This window comes from Microcebus murinus, chromosome 5 (assembly GCF_040939455.1).
Source record: "Microcebus murinus isolate Inina chromosome 5, M.murinus_Inina_mat1.0, whole genome shotgun sequence".
In the NCBI taxonomy this organism is placed as follows: Eukaryota; Metazoa; Chordata; class Mammalia; order Primates; family Cheirogaleidae; genus Microcebus; species Microcebus murinus.
The window spans coordinates 79,215,732-79,241,061 of NC_134108.1; the positions used below are offsets into that span (position 1 = coordinate 79,215,732).

A 25,330-nucleotide genomic window follows, 5' to 3' on the forward strand; every position below is an offset into this window, starting at 1 on the left:
CTATTTTTAGATGATTTGAAAGCAACTAAGAATGCCTTTCACTTTTATTCCAAAGCCGAACTGTGTCTATGTTTATGAACCCCCTCACTCCACGCACACACTACACACACACACACACACACACACACACACACACACACTCCTGAAAAACCAATTGTATTTAGCTTTAACTTGGGTCCAGTTCAAAATCAAAAGCCAAGTCACTGGCTTTCTTTTTCCACATTGTTCAGGTGCTGACAAGCCTGTCTTTTTATTAGCTCTAATTGCTCTTAAAACTTTACCCAGGAGACCTTGCTACACTGTCTATTAGACCAAAATCAAAAATGCTAATGTTGCTCTTCCAATTAGAGCCTTTCTTGGTGCAGCATGAATTACGGGACTTGGTTTATTTATAAAAGTTACCAAGTATAGACAAAGTCCAATAGTTGCACACCCTCATTGTGAAGAGATAACCTGTCATCTGGAAAGACACTCCTTACGCAATTATTTGATCAGAGGAGCTCTGTGTCATCCTGGGGAAGAAATGCTGAGTGTTTCAGTATGTTCTGTTCAGTAATGGCTGTGCTTCTTCTGTCCTTTCACCTTTGTAATAGTTATCATTTTTGCACAGCATACTTCTTTTCTTCCCTTTTCTTCTTACCATAGTTTTAAGTCTCATAGGCATTTGAATTTGGAAAATAGACTGGAGTTAGTATGAGAGAGAGAGACAGAGACAGAGACAGAGACAGAGACAGAGAGAGCACACGTGCATGTGTGTGAAGCTTTATCCCTTCACATAATATTTGGACTTCTTTTACTTTAGTTCTTTTAATGTGACTATAAAATACTTCAAGTTTACTTTTCAGTAGTATTTAATACCATCTGTGGGTATGTTTAGCCAGCTAGTTTCCCTTCTGGGGAGGAGCCATCTCTAGAGGACTGGCTCATTAACAGGGTGATCATTTATATTTTCATCCAAACCATGATATTTTGAGAATGGAAGGGGCATAAACTGGGACAGTGGTAGGTAAACAGAAAGGCATGGTCACCTACCCACAGGAAACAGTCTTCCATTTATGCACAGGTAAAACCTGGGCAATGCCTCTACCAGAAATAATTATTCCAAAATGTTCTGCTGCATGATCATTACTTTATTGGGGAGCTAAATAAAAATGGGAAGAGGCAGACTGTTACTGTATGAAGCTGAACTTATATACGGTCCTCTTTTAACTTTGGCCAAGACCAGCTTGGTCTGATCATTCTTTCTTCTACCATAATGATTTTTTTTGCTAATAAATGGAGTGGCAAAGAGACAGAAAGCTTTGGAGAAAAGGAAACTTGTTTGCTAAGATGTATGTCTTTTGACCTTAGACTTAAAGATGCAGAAAGTTATGGATCAGAGTCTTTGAGTTTAGATCTCATCTCCTCACATTCCTAGAGAGGAATCTTAATGAGGAGGTCATTTATGTCCTCAGGTTTTGGATTTTATGCAACTCTGTGGCTGCTCAGTGCTGGCTCTGTGCTGGAGTGCCAGGTTAATCTGACATCAGAAGCATCACATGGTGCCTTTGACTTTCTTTGGCTTTAAGGTCTTTTGTCCAACAGAAAGTTCCTGAAAACCAAAGATTCCCTTCCTCCTTATTAAGCCTCTAGTTTCAATGATTCTCTATCATAAATATTCATATTAAAATTTCTGGTGATTGTGGATGTCGATATTCTCTTCTTCCTAACATTTAGGAAGCAAGTTAGGTCAAGCAAATTAGTAAGAACTCAGGACAGGGCCTAACTCACATGCTTCTTTGTTATAGACACATAACTTTTACAATGGCAATCTAATGTAAATGTTAATAAATGTGCAATACAAAATGCACATTCAAAGATGATTATAGGCACTGTATAAATATATTACAATTGCTGAAAATCTCATTTCTACTACTTTGCTCATTTGTGTGCTTCTTCTCACACTTTTCCTACTTGGCAGCTGATAGTGTCAAAGGCTTCTTACTATATTCTGGCTCTCAGCACAGGCTTCAGATCTCTACTGTCTTAAATTCTAGTTTGACCTGAGTACTTTGAATATAGTTAGGAGAAAATGTACTCCTAATGATCCCCCAATTCTAACATGAACTCTCCCCTGGATTATCTGTGGCTACAGACTTGGTGAAGTTATGCCTTCTCACAGGAATTACTAAAATCTTATAATAAAAAAAATTTCCTAAAATCCTGAAAAAATAAAGACCCATAAAAATAAAAATAATAGTTTTAAAATGCTTCCATATGAACAGCAAAACAGAAAAGTAATGGCTGATGGGAGAACGGAGGGCTCTGAAGATGTGAGTAAATTGCACGTGGAACTCCGTGTTCTTAAAGAAAACAAGGAGAGCTTGACTCTCAGGCCATCATCTTATGAACAATTTCACAGGGATGAGAAGGGGGGATTCTTTCTTACTTCCTCCTGCAATCCCATCCTCCTCCAGCGATCTCCACCTTCACTACACGGGAGATCTCTGGGCATTCTGAATGCCTCATATGCCTCCCCTAGCACTTAGACTGATGGCTCTGTTTATCCCCTTACCAGACTGGGAGCTACCTGAGAGCAGAAACTATGCTACTGCAGCCACTGAAATCTCTGGTCTGTGCCTGGCAAATAAATATTTCTTTTCTTTTTTTTTTTTTTGAGACAGAGTCTCACTTTGTTGCCCAGGCTAGAGTGAGTGCCGTGGCATCAGCCTAGCTCACAGCAACCTCAAACTCCTGGGCTCAAGCAATCCTCCTGCCTCAGCCTCCCAAGTAGCTGGGACTACAGGCATTCGCCACCATGCCCGGCTAATTTTTTGTATATATATTAGTTGGCCAATTAATTTCTTTCTATTTATAGTGGAGACGGGGTCTCGCTCTTGCTCAGGATGGTTTCGAACTCCTGACCTCGAGCAATCCGCCCGCCTCGGCCTCCCAGAGAGCTAGGATTACAGGCGTGAGCCACTGCGCCCGGCCAATATTTCTTGAATTACTCGGACTCAGATACTAAACTCCTCAAGTTCCAAAAAGAGCCCATTGATATGGTTCATAACTTCATAACTAATTTCTTCAATTTTCTTCTGTTCTCAGAAATGGATTTCATCAAGTGTTATTTTCCTGATCATATTAATTTTGTCATGGTGGGAAATTCTAAAAAGTAAAACAATAAAAGCCTGTTTATAACGAATCTACAGATGGTCCCTGAATGACGATGGCTCAACTTACAATGTTTCTGACTTCATGTTGGTGTAGAAGTGACGTGCACACAGTAGGGAGCATAGTTTGAGTATCCATACATATGATCCTTCTGTTTTTCACTTTCAGCATAATATTCAATAAATTCCATAATATACTCAACATTTCATTATAAAATAGGCTTTGAGTTAGATGATTTTGCCCAACTGTAGGCTCATGTAAGTGTTCTGAGCACATTTAAGGTAGGTAAGGCTAAGCTACAATGCGCAGTAGGTTAGGTGCCTTAAATACATTTTCAGCTTATGATATTTTCAACTTACGGTGGGTTTAATCTGGACATAAAGTAATCATAAGTCGAGGGGCATCTGCATATATTTTCCTTTAAAGATGCCTTAAACGAACACTGATTAAGCAACGTTATATGAATAGCATTTTCCTGGGGTGCCTTACTCGGCAAACTATGCATACTAGTACTCGCTGCTGCTATGATTAGATCTATTCACATTGTTTAAGGTCTAACATCTGAGCATGCTACATGAAAAACTTAATTGGAATGTTCTATTACAACCCATCCAGTTCTTTTTATATTAATCCATATATTATGTTAACTTTCTTCACAATATTTGATCCTAGCATAAATGAAGGTGAAATTACTTCACGGGCATCAACATTTCTCTTTATATTTGAAATGTCAAATTACATTTCATACATTTTCCAGGCAGTTTTCAATATGCAGAAGCTTGCCTTAATTCTGATTTAATTATACATAAAAATTTTAAAGGAATCCTGAAATTTTGTTTTTTGTATGCAGTCTAAACTCAAAGAAATTAAAAATAACAATTGTTTTTATTATTTTTAAATGGATTTACTTTTATCAAGTATGTGTATTTCAATTATTTGAGGATATATGAAGAGGGAATGGTAAATATGTTCCAGAGGTAAGTGTTTCATAAGTTGGTTATTAATCTTATATATAATATTTATAGGAATTAAAATAAATAAAATATAATGTATAAGAATTTAGGCAGATCACAAGATTAATTTCATCACATACCATCTCCCCAAACACCTCCCAATGACCCAAGGAATTTTGTCTTTTTTTTTTGAGATAGCGTCTCACTCTGTCGCCCTAACTAGAGTGCAGTGGTGTCATCATAGCTCACTACAACCTCAGTCTCCTGGGATCAAGCAATCCTCTTGCCTCAGCCTCCCAAGTAGCTGGGACTACAGGCATGCGTCACAACTGGCTAATTTTTCTTTTCTTTTTCTTTTTTTTTTGTACAGACAGGTTCTCACTCTTACTCAGGCTGATCTTAAACTCCGGACCTCAAGCAATCCAAGTTGTGGAATTTATAACACTTTCACAGTTACTGCTTTTTGAGAAATGATTTTAATGCTTATGTAGAAAGAGATCCTTTGGGGTCCATGATAAATAATCTCTAACTACAAAAGCCCTACAAATTACTAAAAGGTTACACATATCCTTCTGAATAATTAACAATTAAAATCATATAAGATAGCACAGGACTCTAGGGGCTTCATTTTAAATGACATGTAAAATGGAGTTCCAAAATGCTTTCAGCCATTCCAAATCCAAAATTAGCTAACACTTGTATTTGTTTAAGAAGTGAAGCGAGGAGTTCCACTTCAATAAAGAATGTAGAAAGACACAGAGGTTCCCATAGTAGGTGAATGCTAAAAGAAATAAATAAATACAAATTAAAAAGAAAGACATAGAACACTGCTTCCTCCAACAATGAACAAAAGCCAGAACATGGACCAAAGTACAACTTTTCTCGAGCCCATTAGACCATTAGAGAGTGAGGTGCCAGGCAACCAAGTAAACTAAACTCCAAAGAGTGACAAGCCCTTCATGGACAAAGTATTCTATCCTTGTCAAAGCACAGGAGAAAGAGGGGGCCTCCCTACAAATGGGTAGGAAGAAATTATCTAAAATTCTCACAAATTTGAAAAGGACAGATACAACTAATTAATATGTTAGTTGGAGATATCTAGGAACTCCAGACACAGGGGAGTCCACACTTACTCATGACCTTTATCCAAGCACCTGACTCCATCAGGTGCTTATGAGAAAGACTGGAAGAGGGAAACTAAAGAGAAGAGGTCCCCGAGTGGCACAGGCTTGCAGGAGGGGACTGGATGCTGCTGGGGGACAGGGTTGAAGCCCACAGATCCTTGCTCCTAGAAAGAAGTTTTGTTTTGTTTTGTTTTTAAAGAGACAAGGTCACTAGAGTGCAGTAGCACGAACATAGATCATAACTCACTGCAGCCTCCAATTCCTAGGCTCACACAATTCTTCTACCTCAGCCTCTCAAGTCACTAGGATGTATGAACCATGTGTCCGCCTTAAGGAAGTTCTTAAGACAGAATGCATATGCAGATGAAAATCTAGAAGTATACAAAAAAAAAAATCATAGCACTGGAAATGATAAAAGTAAAGGTACATATAAAAGATAATTTTCTTACTTTTAATAACTTACAAAGATAATTATCTAAAGCAAACATAGCACCAATACTGTGAGGTTTATAACATATACGGAAGTAAAATGGATGATAACAATATCACAAAGAATCGGAAGAAGTAAATGGAATATGTGTTGTAAGGTGAAATGGTATAAAAATGGTATGAAATTACTTGAAGATAGACTGTAATAAGTTAAACTTCACTAATAAAAAGCAAACAACCCAATTATTTTTTAGAAATGGAAAAAATATTTAAAAAGATACATCACTTAAGAAGAGATATGGGTGGCAAATGCCATACGAAAAGATGTTTGCCATCATTAGGTATTAGAGAAATGATAATTAAAACTATAATAAGATACTATTAGATGCCAACAAGAACGGCTAAAATTTTAAAAACTGTCACTAGCAAGTGCTGATCCACATGTTGAACAACTGAAAACCTCATACGTTACTGGTGGGAATGTGAAACGGTACAACCGCTTTGGAAAACAGTTGGCAGTTTCTTACAAAGTTAAGCATACATTTACTATACAATCAAGGATTCCCTCTTTTACATATTTATCCAAGTAAAATACCTACACAAAGACCTTCATGAGAATGTTTATGGCAATTGTATTCATAATCACCAAACCAAATATCCAACAATTGGTGAAAGGATAAACAAATTATTCTTTTATGGCACATCCCCTAAATGGGATAAAACTTAAAAATATAAAGGAATGATACATGCAACAAAATGGATTAATCTCAAAAACATTATGCCAAGTGAAAAAAGCCAGGCACAAAAGGATACATACTGTGTGATTCCAGTTATGTGACATCCTGGAAAAGGCAAAACTGTCAGGCCAGAAATCAGATCAGTGCTTGCCAGAAACTAGAGCGTTTAGAGGGAAGAAGAATGGAGGAATTTGGGGAGTTATGGAAATACTTCATTTCGTGATTGTGGTGTTTGTTACATGGCTATCTATGTCTTTTTAGCAAGTAAGAAATTGCATTAAATTTTTATTATTAATTTATTAATAATATTCAAACACTGACAATGGGTACACAAGTTTTCTTGTCTCTTCAGCAAGGATTCTTCTAGAATCTAGAATAATTTAGGTCGATTCTTCCTTCACTTCCTGTTCTTTGTCATTGTACCTATTCATTATGCCCTGTTTCTAATAAAACCATATATTTAATTTTACACTATCAATACCTATAAAACACAGAAACACAATATTACAGATTAATGGGACAGAGATAGAGCTTTACAATAACTTAGTCTAGTTCCTTACTTTACATGTATTGGGTATTCCAGTTTGTCGGTTTAAACTGTGCATACTTTAGAATTTACACAATTCAAGAGAGTGTAGGGATCCAATTTGTGTAAGAGACTGTGGTGGCAAACATGTGGATACAACCTAGTGACTCACAGAAATAGTCGGTATAGACTGAAGATGAATGCCCCTATGTGTGGGGCAGTGCTAGAGTATAACTATATTCTTTAGGACCTGGTTTTTATTTCCAATCTTGTTTGCCTTGAGATATAGTTATCACTCAATGTTACACTAGGTAAAAAACAAAGATCTTTATCTAGGCTATTTTCTTTGCCTAAAGTTCTCTCATCTCCATTTACCTGTTAACTCCTACGTATCCTTAGGTATTAACATAAATATCTGAGGCCATTTTTCCAGTCCTAAGAATCAAGTTTCTCCTCTTATACACTCTCAACTCATCTGCACTTTGTTTCCTAGCACGTATCGTCATCTTAGTAAAGAAATCAGTCTGTAATCAATGTTTTGTTACCTGTCTCCCAATTGTAATATAAGCTTCATAAAAAAAGAACAATGTCTTTCTTGGTGACTGCTCTACACCTAGCACTTGATTCTGTGTCTCGTTCAAGATAGGTGTTCAACAAATGTTTGATTTTTCACTGGGGATTTCCAGTCATGCCGTAGTGACAGCTTATTCCCAATGTGAAGCAGGACAGAGTAGAATAGCAAAAAGGCAAACCCAAAATCCGAGACAAAACCAAAACAGATGAAAAGCAAAAGATATACATTTGAATCTCAACACCATCATTTGCTGGCTAATTATTTGGGGAAATTTATATAAACATTCTGAGCATCATTTTTCTATCTTTAAAAATCATTTACTTGCTAATGATTTGGAAATTTATGTAAACATTCTGACCATGACTTATTCTTAAAATGAGTTTAGTAATAATGAATGAATACAGGTATATAATGTGCCTTACAGTGTGCTTAGGACACAGCAGGTGTTAAAAACTGTAGAATCAATTCACTGCTCTCTTCATTAAATCATAGTGATGCACATCTTAATCTTGGTTATGTTGCATTTTAAGAATGTCTTTTCATTTAAAAAGTCAATGGTAAAATGTACATTTTTCATTAAATTCCAGGGTAAATTATTAAGATGTACTATATGAAAGTGATGACATTTGACTGCTGTTAGCTATCAAAAATGGCAATTTCAAGTGGTTCAAACTATTTGATGATTTTTTAAATTCTAAATATATATATATTTACTTTACAGGTCTCCTTTTTATAATCAATGTGAATGTAATCTAATGACAGAAAAACTCACGTTTTTTCTTGCTCCCCCGTGAACTAAATAATAGTCTTAACTCCGTAGCACATCATTTAAGCCTTTTCAAATCTAGCTTCAACCTACGTTTACATCTGTATTTCCTAATACATTTTCCATTCTGAGCCCAAATCACACCAGATGATTCAATACCCCTAAATTCACCCTGTACTTTCCTGAGTCCATGTTTTGGCTCACACTGTACTCTCTTACTGAAGTTACCTTTCCATATTTCAATAAAAACATTTCCTATCCTCTAAAACCCAATTCAAATGCTACTTCTCACTCTCCCTCTATGTCTCTCTCTCCCCACCAGCACTTTGGATAACCCTTGTCTTGTATTAAATCAAATTTTGGACAGGTTTTTACCTTAGGCCAAATTGTAGGCTTCTTAATGCTAGGAACCATATCTTGGGCATTTCTTTCCATCCTAGTATCAGCTCTATTTAAGCAAAATGATACCTAAAATGATTTCACTGGTCAACTGGCATACTCACACGATGCCATTTTTGAATGACATAAATTGATGAAACTCGCTAGATATGTTGAAGGGATGGAAGTAGAAGGCTTGAACAATAAAAGTCCTTTTTTAGGATATTATCACAACGTACAAAATGAAGGATTCATTTTGGGTAAATTATACTCTTTTAACATCGTTGTAGCTTTGCTTATAAGGTATAAAATCAGTATATATGACCAATCATCAGGCATTTTCATTATATAACTATTTAATTCAAAACATTTTAATTTCAAATTCAGAAATTGTACTATCAAATAGAGCCATATCTGACCACATAGAATAACTTGCATTCTGAAATGTTAGTATTGCGGCTTTTTAAATCAACTGGGCTTAAAAAGCATCATACTTTTGCCACGTGAAAAATCAACCGTATTAACAACAGCTTATTACTTTTCCATAGCTCACTCTATCACCACCATCCTTTTGTTTTATTGTTTATAAAATTAATAAACCCCCAAATACATTGATAATTCATTGAGAGTTATCATACCGGAGTAAACTTTAAGTAGTTCTACATTTCTAAACCTACTGTTTTAAAATTAAATGCTTTCTTTTCTGAAAACTTAATCTCACAGTGACATTGAAATTGGTTTTCAGTACATTTCTATTTCTAAATAATTAATGCTTAAGCATATCAGATTTCACAGATTATTCATTCTTTCACTCTGGATAGAGGTAGTCCATTTAAACTCGCAAATCACTCTTTCAGGAAATGCATTTGGGAGATCCCTTCCAAGGTTTGCCAGTGACTCACATTATGGCCAAGTTTGCTTCTTTGTCCCGTAAGTTTTACCATTTATAAAAAAATATATAAAATTTTCCATGTGCTATTTGGATAGCATTTTGAAAACAAGACATACAGACCAAGATTTTATGAACTTTAAATTCCATGTTATCTGCATTTCAATTAAAATTATAATGAAGAAATATTGGGGTTTAAAAGGTTTTTGGTTTTTTTGATAATGTTGTCATTGTAATTATAATTTGGCCCACAAAATGGTGAATACTTCCTTGACAGGCTACATTAATTTATATATTTGCTTTTAATTAAATAGTGCTCTGAAGAAATAAATTTTAAAAATTTTATAAAAGAAAAATGAAATGCCCCTATGATATGTCAAAAACAACCCTAAGTTGATTGCATAAATGGAAATAAAAATATTTTTAAAAAAATATTGTCAGTGACTGTTCAAGGCATGATTATCCCTATGTGGGTTATTTGTGCCTTGTATTTTTCCATCCACCTACCTATGATTGGACCATTTCCCTGCCCATTTTCTGTGGAATGGAAAGTAGAGCATGGCAGGAGAAATAAAATGTAATGCAGTTCAAATCATTCCTTTTAGTTACTTTTGAGCAATTAAGTGGTTCAAAGTGAGATTTAACAGCAGGTATTGCCTGAACTAAAGTCTGAGGAATACTAATGACTTTAATTTGTCTACATCATTCTATGAATAGGGGTAGCAGACAATTAAGTGACTAACCAATGGCATCTAAACGCCCATTTCTGAAAGAGAATAAGTCCTATCCTCAACTAAAAAATAAAGCAGTAAGTAAAGATACCTCATAACCAGGTAGCTTTAAAATATAAACAAAAATCACTCTTTCTAATTGGCTGGATAAATTGGTATTGTATTTGAAATTTTAACATAAACTTAATCTACATACCAGAGCAAGGATTTGCCTTTAAATGAATGTGCTTTAAAGTGTTGAAAATTCCTTTAGTGGTGTATTCGAACTCCCCTGAATTGTAAGGGTCTATCATGGCAATGAGCAGTGAAGAGAAATACGAGGAGGAAGAAAATAAATATGTAATTTAGAATTTGTTCAGGATCCAAGAGTTAACTCCCTTTATTCAAGAAAGTTGAGTCATGGGCAAACCACAGGTGGTCAGGGAGTGGGTGAACCATGACACATCTGTTTCTCATAAAACCAGACTGTGCCATTCTGGAGTCTTGACTTTTTCTGAATGAAATACATTCATGTGTGAACATGTCAGAGCTGGTGCAGGAAAAATATTGGTTTTCCCTGGCACAATATGCACTTATAATTTGCCTAAATGCAATACTTGGGCCTTCTTGTTCCCTCTAAACAGTTACCACTTACATTCACTGAATTTGCCTGGTAAGTCTGTAGGGGCTGGTTTTTCTCATACCCTCAGCCGTCTGTTATGAAAATCTGTTTATAAGCTCTTTAGGAACAATTGCCTGATTTAATAAGATTTCCACCCAAACTAATTATTGAATGCATTTTATTAGTATAGGCCTCATATCTCTTAATGAAGGTAGAAACAGCAGGAAGAAACTCCTTAAATTATGGAAGAGCGAGGTGTTAAGAATTTACAGTCATTTCTCAGTTATTATGGCCAAATTTAAAGTCATTAGTGGTTCTTAAAATTTAATGTGCATTCAAATAACTTGAGGGTTTTGTTAAAATGCAGATTCTGATTCAGTAGGTCTGGGATGGAGCTCAAGATTCCCACTGATATATGGTGAATGGGGGAAAAAAAAGAAAAAAAAAAGACTGTCATTTATAACAGGCTGTCAAGTAAAGCCATTCATTTACTTGTTACTCCTTTTGAGTAAAAAGGACCTAGGGTATAGTTCCTTGACAGGAAGGCTGATATTAAAGCCAATTTGAGTATGTCTAAACTTGATTCCATCTCTTTCCCTCGTTTTTGTGAGTGTTTGCATTTAGAAATAGGTTGGGATAAAAAGAAAAACTATTGCACATCAACCGTATAAAAGTTCACAAATGGCAGCTAGCTTCCCAATCCCAACATATTTCCCCACCTCCTCTCCCTTCTATGAGATAGCCATGTCTTTACACAATCAACCCACTTTATGCCTAACAAGCCATCTTATACTTTTAGGACATGTATAGATTATACACTGAAAAAGACTAAAGATTTTTTTGATGCAGGATTTTTCTAAGGAAACAGTGACGTGAAATGAAAGTCTCGCTGACCTACAGTTTGGAAGAGCTTACTGTTTTCTTGTTCCATCTCTCACTGTGTAAGGGAAACTCACTCCTTTACTTAAAAATCTGGCATGATCTTATTTTACCAATTTAATCACCCCGTTGAAGGTATTCAGTGAATTCTTACATAGGACAGCTTTCTGGAAATGTTTTTTAAAAGCATTATATAAATACCATATAAGTAAATATTTTAAGATATGATATAACCAGTGGCAGTTCATGTGAAATGAAACTAACTAGACTGTAATGTCATTGAGGACAGGAAATATATGTTATACTCCTATTTTTATAACCCTGTATCTTCAATCATTTAGCCCAATGTTAGGTATCATAGTATCATTAAAAAAATTCAGATTATTAATGAATTATCTGACAAAAAAGTAAAATTGTAGTATTTAATGCTGACATTTGAACTGTCTTTTAATCTGCCATGATGAAATAGAAGGTACTAAAACTGAGGAACCATTTTTGACATAATTGTCTTAAAATACATAAAATAAAAATATTACAATGAAAAGCAAATACATACAAATAGTTATCAAAATATTCACTATTGCAAGGATCTGGAAACAACCCAAGTGTCTGTCAATCCATAAGTGGATTAATAAAATATGGTATATGTATACAATGGAATACTACTCAATTATAAAAAACAATGGTGATCTAGCACCTCTTATATTTTCCTGGATAGAGCTCGAGCCCATCCTCTGAAGGGAGGTATCACAAGAATGGAAGAATAGGCATCACATGTACTCACCATCAAATTGGCACTGACTGATCAACACTAAGGTGCTCACACAGTAGTAATATTCTTTGGGGGCTGGAGGTTTTGGGGGGGTAAACTCACAACTAATGGACACGGTGAGCATTGTAGGGGGGAAAGGGCATGCCTCAAATCATGGTTTGTGTGTGGCAAAGTCATAGCATGTAACCGAAATGTTTGTACCCCCATAATATCCTGAAATAAAAAATAATAATAAGCTCTATCAACAGATCTAACATGCTAGTAGTAGCTAACATAATTTTGAAGTAGTGCTGAGTTAAAATTATATTTGACATATATTCAATACCTGTGATGTAATTTCAAACTAATCTACAATTTCTATTGGTGCCAACTCCACTGTGATTTGTGGTTTAAATTCATAATTGAAGAAGATATCAAATATCATTTAGAGTTAGTGAAAATAAAGATGTATTTTTTTCTATCCAAGTTCTGGACCTTAGGTTATGAACCCCTGAACTAAACACAGGTAATTATTAGAGTTATAAAATAATATAATCCTTAAGAGATCTCAACATCCATACTCTTATCTCCTAGGGAAGGTTTACACTACAATGTATCATATTTTTTACTATAATTAAAAGGATTTGAAGTTTTGCTAGATAGAATCAAGCAGTTTCATTATTTTCAGCAACTACTATTAATACATTCATATACATGATGTATAGTATATATTAGTTTAACACATCAATGTAGTGAAATATAAAAGGATGCTGATGTGTCTCACTTTATTATCTTTGATGAGGTTTTCTAATTTTTTACCTTATTCCTATACTCAAAATTATATTGATGTAACTTTGAAAGAAAAGATGGTGCTCTAAGATTTTGCTTAGATTTTTTTTAAAAAATGCATTTAGCTAAATATTAATATAAATATACCCAATGTGGTTGTTGAAGAGCAAGAGAAAAACACAATTCTAAGTATCATCATTAAAAGTGGTGCACACCTTGTTTTCAACCATTGCTTCAGATTTAGTTCAATGACAGCTACCATTAGTATCTGTCAGCAGATCTCTGAAAGAGGGGGAAATAGTGACTCACCTTCGATCACTAACGTGTCTACTCTGGTACATCTGAACTGCCTCCCATTGTTTTTTATTTATTTATTTATTTCTCAAGAATATATGAGAGTGCAAACATTTTGGTTATGTTTTATATCTTTGCCTCTCCCTAGCAAGGGTTAGGGGTTTGCCCTTCCCCTCCACAGCGCTCACCACATCCCTCAGATGTGAGTCTACCTGCCCCGCCCCCCAATCCCTGGTGAACACCACCACCCTTTGAGCACCATAGTGTTAATAAGTCCCTCCCATTGCTTTTTGAAAGAAGATAAAAGTTTGACAAGTCACACAGAGAAAATCATACGAAAGAGAAGAGTTAGTATCAAGGAACCAAGTTTTAGGGGCAAGTAAACAATGATGGAGACTTTTAAATGAAGCGGTAATCAGAAGCAAGGAGAAGGATCTTGATGAAATTAGTACCCGGCATATATTTTGGGGCTGGGAGGGGAAGTATGTCACAGAATCCTGCCAATAGAATGCTAGGGAATTACAGAAAAGTTTCAATGACGCCGTTATTGTGGGTCGAATTGTGTCCTCTAAAGGGATATGTAGCATATCATTGCTAAGTTATCACCCAGGCATCATCTGGTACTTGTGGATGTGACCCCTTCTCTGGAAAGAGTCTTTGCAGATGTAATTAGGTTAAAATGAGGTCACGCTGGATTACAGTGAGCCCTGAATTCAATGACTGGTATCCTTAGTAGGAGAGAGAAATTCGGAGTCAGAGACACAGGAGAGATAGAGGGAAAACAGCCAAGTGTCGACAAAGGCAGAGATTGGAGTAATGCAGCTACAAGCCAAAGCATGTCAAGGATTACTGGGAACCACCAGAAGCTGGGAAAAGGCAAGGAAAGACTCTTCCCTGGAGCCTTCACAGGGAATATGACCTTCTGACACACCTTGACTTCAAACTTCTGGCCTCCAGAACTGTGACAGAATAAATGTCTGCTGTTTTAAGCCACTCTCTTTGTGGTAATTTGTTACCACAGCCCAAGGAAACTAATATAACCATCTCCTTTAAGCTGGGTTAGAAATTCACTGTGACTAGCATTACGGCAGCAAACTTAATTTCTGTCACAAAAAGCTGCTTTAATTTCAAACCGAACTATAAACTGGTTTAAAGAAAGCCTGGCTGCATTATTATTCCCATAAATGAAGACTGAAACTTAGGAAAAAGAATGAAAAAAATTGCAAGTACCCTAACTGATGCTGGCGTTAACTGGCATCATTATTGACTGAAAATCCTCAACGATTTGGGGTGTTTCCTAGAAATCACAAGGAGTGTCAAAGTTATACACTCACTTGATTTAAACATTTAATCTTTTATTGATCTGATATTTTAACACACAGCTAAGTTAGAAAGACCAAGCAATTAATAATTTGAGGTGACAAAAGAAGGATGAAGGAGCCAATAATTTCCTAATTGATCTTTTCAATTCTAAGGAGCCACTGCACACATAGAAATGGACATAGTTTCCAAAATTTCTTCCATGGCTGGATGTTTAAATGGCAAAGCAATGAGACAAAGTGCAAGAGAAACTGAGACAAAGAAGAGCTGAGTCATTAGATTAAAAGGTTCTGATAGTTTAGCAAAAACAACATAAATGTGCTCAGTAAGAATAGCTCAGAAATCAGAATTTCTGGGCTGAATTCTATTTCTCTATGTTACAGTTTATCCTTTCCTCTCTATAATCTTCAACTTTCAATCTTTAACTAATGTTCCCAAAAAAACCTTTCCCACTCTAGCTATAGGATTCCTCAGCAAGCTTGCTGTCCGTCTGCCTTTCTTACATTTTTCTATTTCATTTCTGTATATCTACCTATCAATCATCCACATTACCTATCAATCGTCTTATTTATCTATCTCTCTTATGTTCCTAATAATAGAAACATAATAGTGCCTATGCTGTGAAAAAAATATCTAGATGTTTATTTATTTCATGAGAACATCTCTCTCAAATCTTGGCTGCACACATCCATAATTCATATAGAAAGTTATATAACGATCCTCCCTACCCATTGCAAGGCAAAAATAATTTCTTCTCTAAATTCATCACAGGATAAATAGGTTATAATTCTGCATTTAAATACCTGTGAAAGTCATCAAAGCTCATCACAGATAGACCTGTTCACTCTGTCCCTACAGGTGCATGGTAGAATTGCACTCATGTGGCCATGAGACTTGATTTGGCTAATGAAATGTGAGCAGAATGAGGGATGTCATTTCTGGGAAAAAGTTTTAAGTGCCAGAGCATGATTTGCCAGCACCTTTCCCCGGACCTGGTGACTGGAAGCACATGCTAACATAGAGTTTCCATTAGGCTGGGTCTCACAGGGATTATAAGAAACCATGTAGAAATGAAGCATAAGGGAGAAATAAACTAGTTTATATTCACTGAGATTTGGAGCTTTGTTTTTCTGTTACTGCAGTAAAACCTAGTCTATCATGAGAGATACAATAACAAAAGTTAATATCACATCCAATACTTCATTTTCACCTCACTTAATAGTACTCCATAAAATAGGCAAGGTACAGGTTAGAATCACCAGTTCACCAAAGAGAAAACTAAAGCTCAGGGTCGACAGACCTGGTAAGAATACAAACAAGAAATTGAATCCAGGTAAAGCATTCTTTCCTTACAAGTTGCTTGTAATAGATATAAAGTGAACATAAGAATAGTCCTAATAGTAAGAACAGGATTTAGATTTTAAAAGGGCTTATGCTTATTGCAGCATAATCTTGGTATAGTCACTACTGGGCACAGTTGCTTAATTGAATTTGAAAAATTGCCCTTACTTTCTGTTGTCATCCATTATATTGTATAATGTGAAATGAAAACAGAATGGATTTGTGTTTACTGCAACTTTATTTTAAAATTTAAATTATGACACTGCATGGTAACGTTAGCTTAAATCCATTAAAATTCTATTAGTATAATTAAATTACATTTTAGTGACTAAAATCATGAAAAATAGTTAATACAATGCATTATTTATGTTATAAAAGATATCACTAGTTAGATTTAATATTATTTGGACTCATTACCAACAGAGAAAACCTAGAGCCTACTTACTTATTAATGCTTTTGTCTATGTAGTTAAACCTTCTATTGCGTATTTTGATCTTTAAATCTTTTAAGTATCTACCGATTGATGCTGTTATCTGATGTTGAGTGCACTTGAGATCAAGATACACTTAAAATGGTTAAAATGATCAAAGGTTTTTGAAGAATTTTGTGCAGAAGCTAGACTGACTAGTCTTAACATGCACCAATTTCAAGCTAACAGCATTACTGGTTGGTTTGACATCCTGAAAAAAGAGTTTTATATTTAAGTTTTTATTGTCGGATTTTTTTTCAAAGAAGCAAGAATATTTCAGATTTCTTTTAGTTACAATGTAAGGAGCACGAAAACCATCAGAAGTTCACGCTCTGTAGGTCTGAAAGATATCAGAACAGACTTGGAGCAAGTTAGACAGCTGCACTTTATTGAGTATATTATGTTCATTTCTGTATTTGAACTTGACTCTTAGGGTAATTCCAACTAAAAGGCATGGCCTCATAAGACCACTGCTGCTGCTTGTTTCTGAATGTCCCTGCAGTGTCCAAACTCTACTCACCTACTCATTAAAAATAGCAGAATTTTTAATAAAAACATCATTAAAGTCAGGTGCAACTTTTATTACATTTTATATGAAAAGTATTCATTAATATTAGTAACAAAAGTATATCACTGGCAAATCATAAATATAAATAACAAGATATTAGTTCATGAGCTACCTGGAAATCTTGACCAGATCATATTTAGAGAATCGTGGTTATTTATATCAGATACTGAGAAGAAAACTGATCTCCTGTAGAACAGCTGATATAAATAGCAGTAGAAAGAGGAGCAGGGAAAGAACATTTGTATACGTGAGTAGATCAAGCAGAACTTTTGCAACACTTATGAACTTTGAAAACTATTTCTAAGACTGCATTACAAAAGCATCTATTAAAAACAAGGGAAGTTTTACTGCGTTAAGTTTTAAAAGAAATACAAACATTTTGGGATCCTTGAATTGCATTGCCTTAAACATTCCAATGATCTATTACAATAAAGGATACTGAAGCTCTACCCAGTGTTCCGCCATCACTTCACCCCTAAAAAGATTCTCTACCCCTCCCCTGCATCACCCTAGAATATTTGACAACCAAGCCTAGAATTCATCTCCAAGCCAAGAAATCCTCAGTTGCTTCCCTATTGTATGAAAGCAGTTGAGAGCCAGTGGCAGATGTAGGCTTAATTGGCAGGGCTTGAGGTGGGCAGGGTGTAGGGGCACGGCAGAGTTCTTTAACCAGCTAATAGTAAGTGACTCCTAGAACTTACAACATAGGATTGCATATGCTTCAGAGTTAGGGGATAATGGAGTTAGGTTTGTCTGCTTCTCTAACAGCTGCCAGATTTCCTGTTCTTTTGAGACATATCCTTCAGAAAAGACACACACTGGCTTCAACAAATATGTGTGTGTGTGTGTGTGTGTGTGTGTGTGTGTGTGTGTGTGTGTGTGGTGTTTTCCTTTTCCCCCTTGTAGTTCTGTAAATATTCCTGAAGACTTCTTTAATTCCTACTTCAGCTGCATGGAATAAGTCAAGTTTCTTCTTATTTAGTGGCTTTATAGGGCATCAAGACCATAGTCGCATCATCTGAGGTAGGTCTTCCCTATTCTAATGCTCCAAAGTTTTGCTATTTAAAATGAAGCTCATGGACCAGAAGCATCCGCATCACTTGGGAACTTGTTTGAAATGCAAATTCTCACCCCCTCCACCTTTCTAACCTGCTACATCAGAACCAGCATCTTAAAAACATCCTCCAGGTAATTAATATGCTCACACAAGTTTGAAAAACACTGCTCTAATTGACATTTGGCCCCTTAGTCCCCTTGGTGAGAGACACTGTCATTCACCTTCAGGATTCTCTTACAGGCTGGCGACTGAAGGTGGTAAAAGTCAAGGAGCACCATCCCTTCAAGTAGACCACAAAGTATTCCTCCTAGTTGTTCATTATTATTTAAAAAAAAAAAAACACAGAAAAGGAAACGTTGTGTGATCTGATGGGACACTCGAGAACTTAAGCATGGAGCTCCCTTTGAGGACCCATTTACTGGGCAATGCGATATCCAAGTTCATGTCAACCAAGGCTGAACTCATTGCCTATTTGGCTTTCCTGAACATTCTGACCCTTGTCTCTCAACCTTAGGGAAAAGGCAAGACATCAATGACTACACTTGAACTCTTACCAGGCACTCTCTTCCCTAATGGCTGACAAATGTCTTCTTCACACTTTTAACCCCTTTCCCAGGAGAGAACCCTGTCTGTAATGGTGTTACTTGGGCTCCAAGTTTCATTATGGTGCAAGTACTGGAATGTGGCCTCTACAATCACCAAAAATCTTAGAACAGTTCCTCAGTGCCCCTCCCAAAAGATGCTCAATTACAGCATCAATAAAGTCATAATTAGAGGAAAGGTAAAAGGACTGGACAAGGAAGCAAGAGCTGGCAGGACTTAGCAACTAAAATCCTTAGGGTTCTACCTAGGGTTCAAGGCATAAAATGACATGAGCAGCTGGACCCTTTCAGCATACAATCCTACTTCCTGGAGTCTGTCTATCAATTTGCATAACTGTGCTTCGAAAAGTCTTCATCCAGCCTTTGATTCTCTGGTGAGAATTGCATCTCCCCTGTGGGCTGGATGAACACGGCTGTATCTCCTAAGTATTTTTCTTGCCTGTGCTCTCTCCCCAGCATCCTCTAAAAATGCTGCCATAAAACTGCTGCTTGTACTTGATTGTTCATTGAGAATCTCATTTTAGCCTTCCTGTGTTATAACGGCCCTCGTCAACTCGGATGACCTCTGCAGACAGCTTCAGTCTCCCGATATAACAGCTGCTCATGGCTAATCTATCATCTACAGAGAATTTCCAGTTACTCACTAGTAGGGAGGTTTCTCTCAAGACAAATTGATCCTGGCAGCCAGTCTGAGTTTCCTTCTTCTCAAAATGATTCAGGCTTGGTCTCCCTCAACATCACTCCTTCAATCTGCTTCCCTAGGAGATCATGCGTTTCCCAACATTGGGTCCTCTTATTCTTCCCTTATTTCCAATACTTTGAACTGGCACATAAAAAATAATAAAAAAAAAAAATCTTTGAACTGAAGATAGTTGGAAAACTGGCAGTGGCTCTTTGCAATGCTACTATTCAGGGAAGAGACTGAAAATTATTGAGAAGGCTATGGGATGACTGTAATAAAAATTTGGAAAAACAATCTCTCTCGTAAATACCTAAGTATCTTGGTTTGTTGGTGGCCAGCATTTGATTTCAACTGAGTGAGACCCTAAGTAGAGAACTGAAATAACTCTTCCCAGACTCCTGACCCACAGAAACTGTGAGATACATTTATGTGACTCTGAGCCTCTAAGGTTACCTGACAATAGATAACTAATATAATAGCCCAAACTTACGATGCTGTAAATATTCCTAAAATACAGAATTAATTTTATTTTTTTATTTTATAGATTTATAGTGTATGAAGCAGACTGAATGATTTCAGGTCCTGGGACCATCAAATAGTTAGCAGAACTGCTGTGGGAATTAACAACTCCATGGTCCTAAATCCTCAGCTCCATTGTAGCTACGCTGCCTTCTCTGATAGAGAAACAAATTATTTAGGGACTATGATTTTCTTGAAATGTTGTGTTTGTAAAAGTAGTTTCTGTATTATCAGTTCTGAGAAAGAATAGGTTTTAAAATGAAATTTAGTGAAGCGGCAAAAGCTCAGACTTTCTGTTATGAAATGAAAGAAGTTCAGAAGCAATAGAGATGAAGCAGAGTAAAACCAAAACAAGCAGGTGGTGGAGAAGTCATTGATAGAACAGGATGTGGTAAAATTTAAGATTTCTTTTCCTTATGTCTTATTTGTTGGCCCCTATAACACGTCATAGATGGTTGCTTCAATCCCTCACATGAAGCATGAGCATTAGATTTTCAGCAGTTACTCCATGAAAATACCTAATTGAGAATTGATTTCTATAATTTGCCCACAGTTACATCCTTTTCACAATTCTCATATTGATCCCTAATTTCTTTTTAAAATTGTTTTAAAATAAACTTTACTTTCTAGAGCAATTTTAGGGTTTACAGAAAAATTGAAGAGAAATTACAGAGTTGCCCTGAATCCTCTGTTGTCACATACATATAGCCTTCCCTACAATCAAGATCTCTAAGGCGTGAAACTATAAGAATTCTAGAAGAAAATGTTGGAAAAACTCTTACATACATTGGCCTAGGCAAAGAACTTATGAAGAAAACTCCAAAGGCAATCACAGCAACAACAAAAATAAATAAATGGGAACTGATCAAATTAAAAAGCTTCTCCACAGCCAAGGAAACTATCATGAGAGCAAATAGACAACCTACAGAATGGGAGAAAATATTCGCATGTTACACATCCGATAAAGGGCTGATAACTAGAATCTATATAGAATGCAGGAAAATCAAACAACTCTATGAAAAAGTGGGCAAAGGACATGAACAGAAACTTTTCAAAAGAAGATAGACTAATGGCCAATAAACATATGAAAAAATTCTCAACAACTCTAATCATCAGGGAAATGCAAATCAAAACCACAATGAGATATCACTTATTTCCAGTGAGAATGGCCTTTTCAAAAAGTCCCAAAACAATAAATATTGGCATGGATGCGGAGAGATAGGAACACTCCTACACTGCTTGTGGGACTACAAACTAGTACAACCTCTATGGAAGGCAACATGGAGATACCTCAAAGGGATACAGAAGAACTACCATTTGATCCAGCAATCCCATTACTGGGCATGTACCTCAAAAAACAAAAGACATTGTATAAAAAAGACATCTGCACTAGAATGTTTATAGTAGCAAAATTCACAATTGCAAAGATGTGGAAACAACCCATCAATACATGAGTGGATTAATAAATTGTGGTATATATATACCATGGAGTTCTATTCAGCCACAGAAAATAATGGTGATATAACACTGCTTATATTATCCTGGATAGAGCTGGAACCCATTCTACTAATTGAAGTATGCCAAGAATGGAAAAGCAGGCACCATATGTATTCACCATCAAATTGGTTTTAACTGGTCAACATTTAAGTGCATATATAGTAGTAACATTCATTGGGTGTCAGGCAGATGGGAGGGGGGAGAAGGGAATGGGTATATATATACACACATAATGAGTGTGGTGTACACCATCTGGGGGCTGGACATACTTGAAGCTCTCACTCAGGTGGGGCAAGGCCAATATATGTAACCTAAGCATTTGTACCCCCATAATATGCTGAAATAAAAAAGAAAAAGGAAAAGAAAAGATCTCACAGTGGAACATTTTCACAATCAATCACCCTACATTGAGGCATTATTAACACTCAAAGTCCATAGTTTACATTAGGGTTTATTCTTGGAGTTGCACATTGTATGGGTTTTGACAAATGTATAGACATGTGTCTATTATGATAGTATCATACGGTGTATTTTTACTACTCTAAAAATCCTCTGTTCTCTGCCTATTCACCCCTCCTCACCTTAACCTCTGGCAACCATAATCTTTTAACTATCTCCATAGTTTTGCCTTTTCCAGAATGTCATGTAGTTGGAATCATACAGTATGTAGCATTTTAAGATTGGATTCCTTCACTTAGTACTATGCATTAAGGGTCCTCCATGACTTTTCATGACTCGGTATCTCTTTTAGTGGTGAACAATATTTCACTGTCTGGATATACCATAGTTTATTAATCCATTCACCTACTGAAGGATATTTGGTTGTCCTATTTCCCTTTAAAAATATTTTTTTTATACACTATCATGCAAATTCTTATAACTGACCATGGAAAATAATGCAATAAATCAATATAATAGCAGAAAGAAAAAAAATCAAGAAAAGCAAGATATATCAATGAATATGTGAATTGAAAGTCTTACCAGTTTATTTGCATACTGTTTTTGATATATTGAAAAATATTTAAATGGATAGAGTTTAAAATCTAAAGCATAATATAATATTTATAGTAATTTAAAGAATAAAATTATTTTATATACCAGGATATCTGGATTCTATAATGAAGTCTCTGAGAATTGAAAGCAGCTCCAGAATTTTCTAGGTGAGTGAAGTTACAGGGGCCTGAGGCTGTTTTGACTCTGAGGGACTTGGAATTTTTTCATTCCTCTCTTGTCAACAGACTATTTTTGCCCTCTAAGGCAGTATTTTTCAAACGTCTCTCACCCAAACCATAATGAATACATTTTGTATTCTCTATCTCTTTTTCCTTTCCTCTCCTCTCCCCTCCACCTCCCACCTCCCCAACAAACAAAACGAAGACAAGTCTCATGAAACAATACCTAACCTGTAAAGTATTGTGATAGAGTAAAAATATTAAAAAGTCAATATGAAATGTAGTTTCATTAGCACTTAAGTGTTAAAGGAAAATTTCCAAAAGTAAATGACACAAAAGCAAACAAGCACAAACAAATATGCAGTTCTCCATTCACTAAATTGATATCAAGCCCTATTAATGGGTCAGGACTCACAGGATGAACAACACCTTCCAGTGCCCACCTCCGCCTTCCCTCTGGCATGCTCAGGAAGCTGCTTCTAACTTCAATCAGAGGGCCGGGCGCGGCGGCTAACGCCTGTAGTCCTAGCACTCTGGGAGCCCGAGGCGGGAGGATTGCTTGAGCTCAGGTGTTCCAGACCAGCTTGAGCAAGAGCGAGACCCTGTCTCTACTAAAAATAGAAAGAAATGAGCCGAACAACTAAAAATAGAAAAAACTTAGCCGGGCATGGTGGCGCATGCCTGTAGTCCCAGCTACCTGGGAGGCTGAGGCAGGAGGATAGCTTGAGCCCAGGAGTTTTGAGGTTGCGGTGAGCTAGGCTGATGCCCCGGCATTCTAGCCCAGGCAAGAGAGTGAAAATCTGTCTCAAAAGAAAAAAAAAAAAAAGAAAGAAAGAAAGAACTTCAATCAGGCTGGGGGCATTAAAGAGAAAAAAGATCATCTGTATTTTCTGGAAAAGTGTCACATGCGTTTATACCATATACACTGTTGACCTGTCAGAGGCAGTGCTAGCTCAGCTTGATTGCAGAATAGACTGAACACAGAAATTCAATATTTTTCCTTCTTTTATTATAAATAGTTCACTAACATTAAATAATATGTATGATGAAAGTTATGACCACCACCACTACTAAAAATAAAATGAAACTTCTTTTATTTACCACTGAACTTGATTTTCTTTAAAAGCTCTGTACTATAAATATATTTATCACCACATCAAATTTAAAATATTTAAAAGAGAAAATGGTAATTATTTCACCTTCACATATAGCCTATTTAAATTTTTTCCCTTGAAACCTTTATCTACACACAAGCATAATTTATATTACGTTACTTCTATACTTTCTCATTTAATAATACTTCATAAAGCAAGTTCTTATGTTTCTTACCAATGATATCATCTTTTTGCCAATATAATAGTCCGTATTACTATTAAACCGTAAGTTACTTAATTATGTCCCTATTATTGAACATTTAGATTGCTGTCATTTTTTATTATTATAAATAACACTACTAAAATTCTTTGTACAGAAAGCGTTTTCCTGTTTTGAATTATTTTCTTGGGATACATTCCTAGGAATCGAATTCAAGAGTCAAAGAGATTATATATATTAGGGCTTTTGATATGTTCTGACAAAAATTATCAATGTCACAAATCTTAGGTTAAAAATTTGAATTGGGGGCCGGGCGCTGTGGCTCACGCCTGTAATCCTAGCTCTTGGGAGGCCGAGGCGGGCGGATTGCTCAAGGTCAGGAGTTCAAAACCAGCCTGAGCAAGAGCGAGACCCCGTCTCTACTATAAATAGAAAGAAATTAATTGGCCAACTGATATATATATATAAAATTAGCCGGGCATGGTGGCGCATGCCTGTAGTCCCAGCTACTCGGGAGGCTGAGGCAGAAGGATCACTCTAGCCCAGGAGTTTGAGGTTGCTGTGAGCTAGGCTGACGCCACGGCACTCACTCTAGCCTGGACAACAAAGCGAGACTCTGTCTCAAAAAAAAAAAAAAAAAAATTTGAATTGGGGAATCTCTTCTTGTCTACGTGTGTGTGAATATTAAATTATGAGTTTCATGTTTCTAAAAAAAGTAATTTAAAAGAGAAGGAAAAAATTTCAGAAATATCAGTTTTTGAAGTTGTTATACTAATTATATATGTTTTGCTGTAAAAATTTGTTATTTTTTAAGTTACGTAGCTTAAGGAGATATCACAAATAATCTTGTTGAAGTATGTTTTCAGATTGACTTTTAAATATTAGTAAAATGATGTTAAATTTCTACTTGTGATATTATATAAAGTATTTATACAAATTAGAAGAAATATGAAAGCTTTCTTATTTTTCAAATCTAAAAAGACTACATTAATAAAATATGTAAAAATAAACATAATTTCGTTTGCTTAAAAAATATTTCTAAAAGTCACAAATAGTAATTGAATTCTAAACCTAAAAGAATGACAAGTTGTGTGCTTGAAACTCACTAATCCAAAGCTTTGAGTTTTCAAAGGAAGGAGTTTTAAGGAAACTAGTTTTAAGGAAAAATAGTTCCTTAAAATTAAGATTTTCTTTGATTATTAAGGGATGCATAG

At 35.8% G+C, this 25,330-nt stretch overlaps 1 protein-coding gene across 4 annotated transcripts in view; it reads right to left on the reverse strand.

Moving 5' to 3' along the window:
• KCNQ5 (potassium voltage-gated channel subfamily Q member 5) overlaps window positions 1-25,330 on the reverse strand; it is a 510,994-nt gene that overhangs the window by 382,840 nt on the left and 102,824 nt on the right. The gene's annotated exons all lie outside the window — the stretch shown is intronic.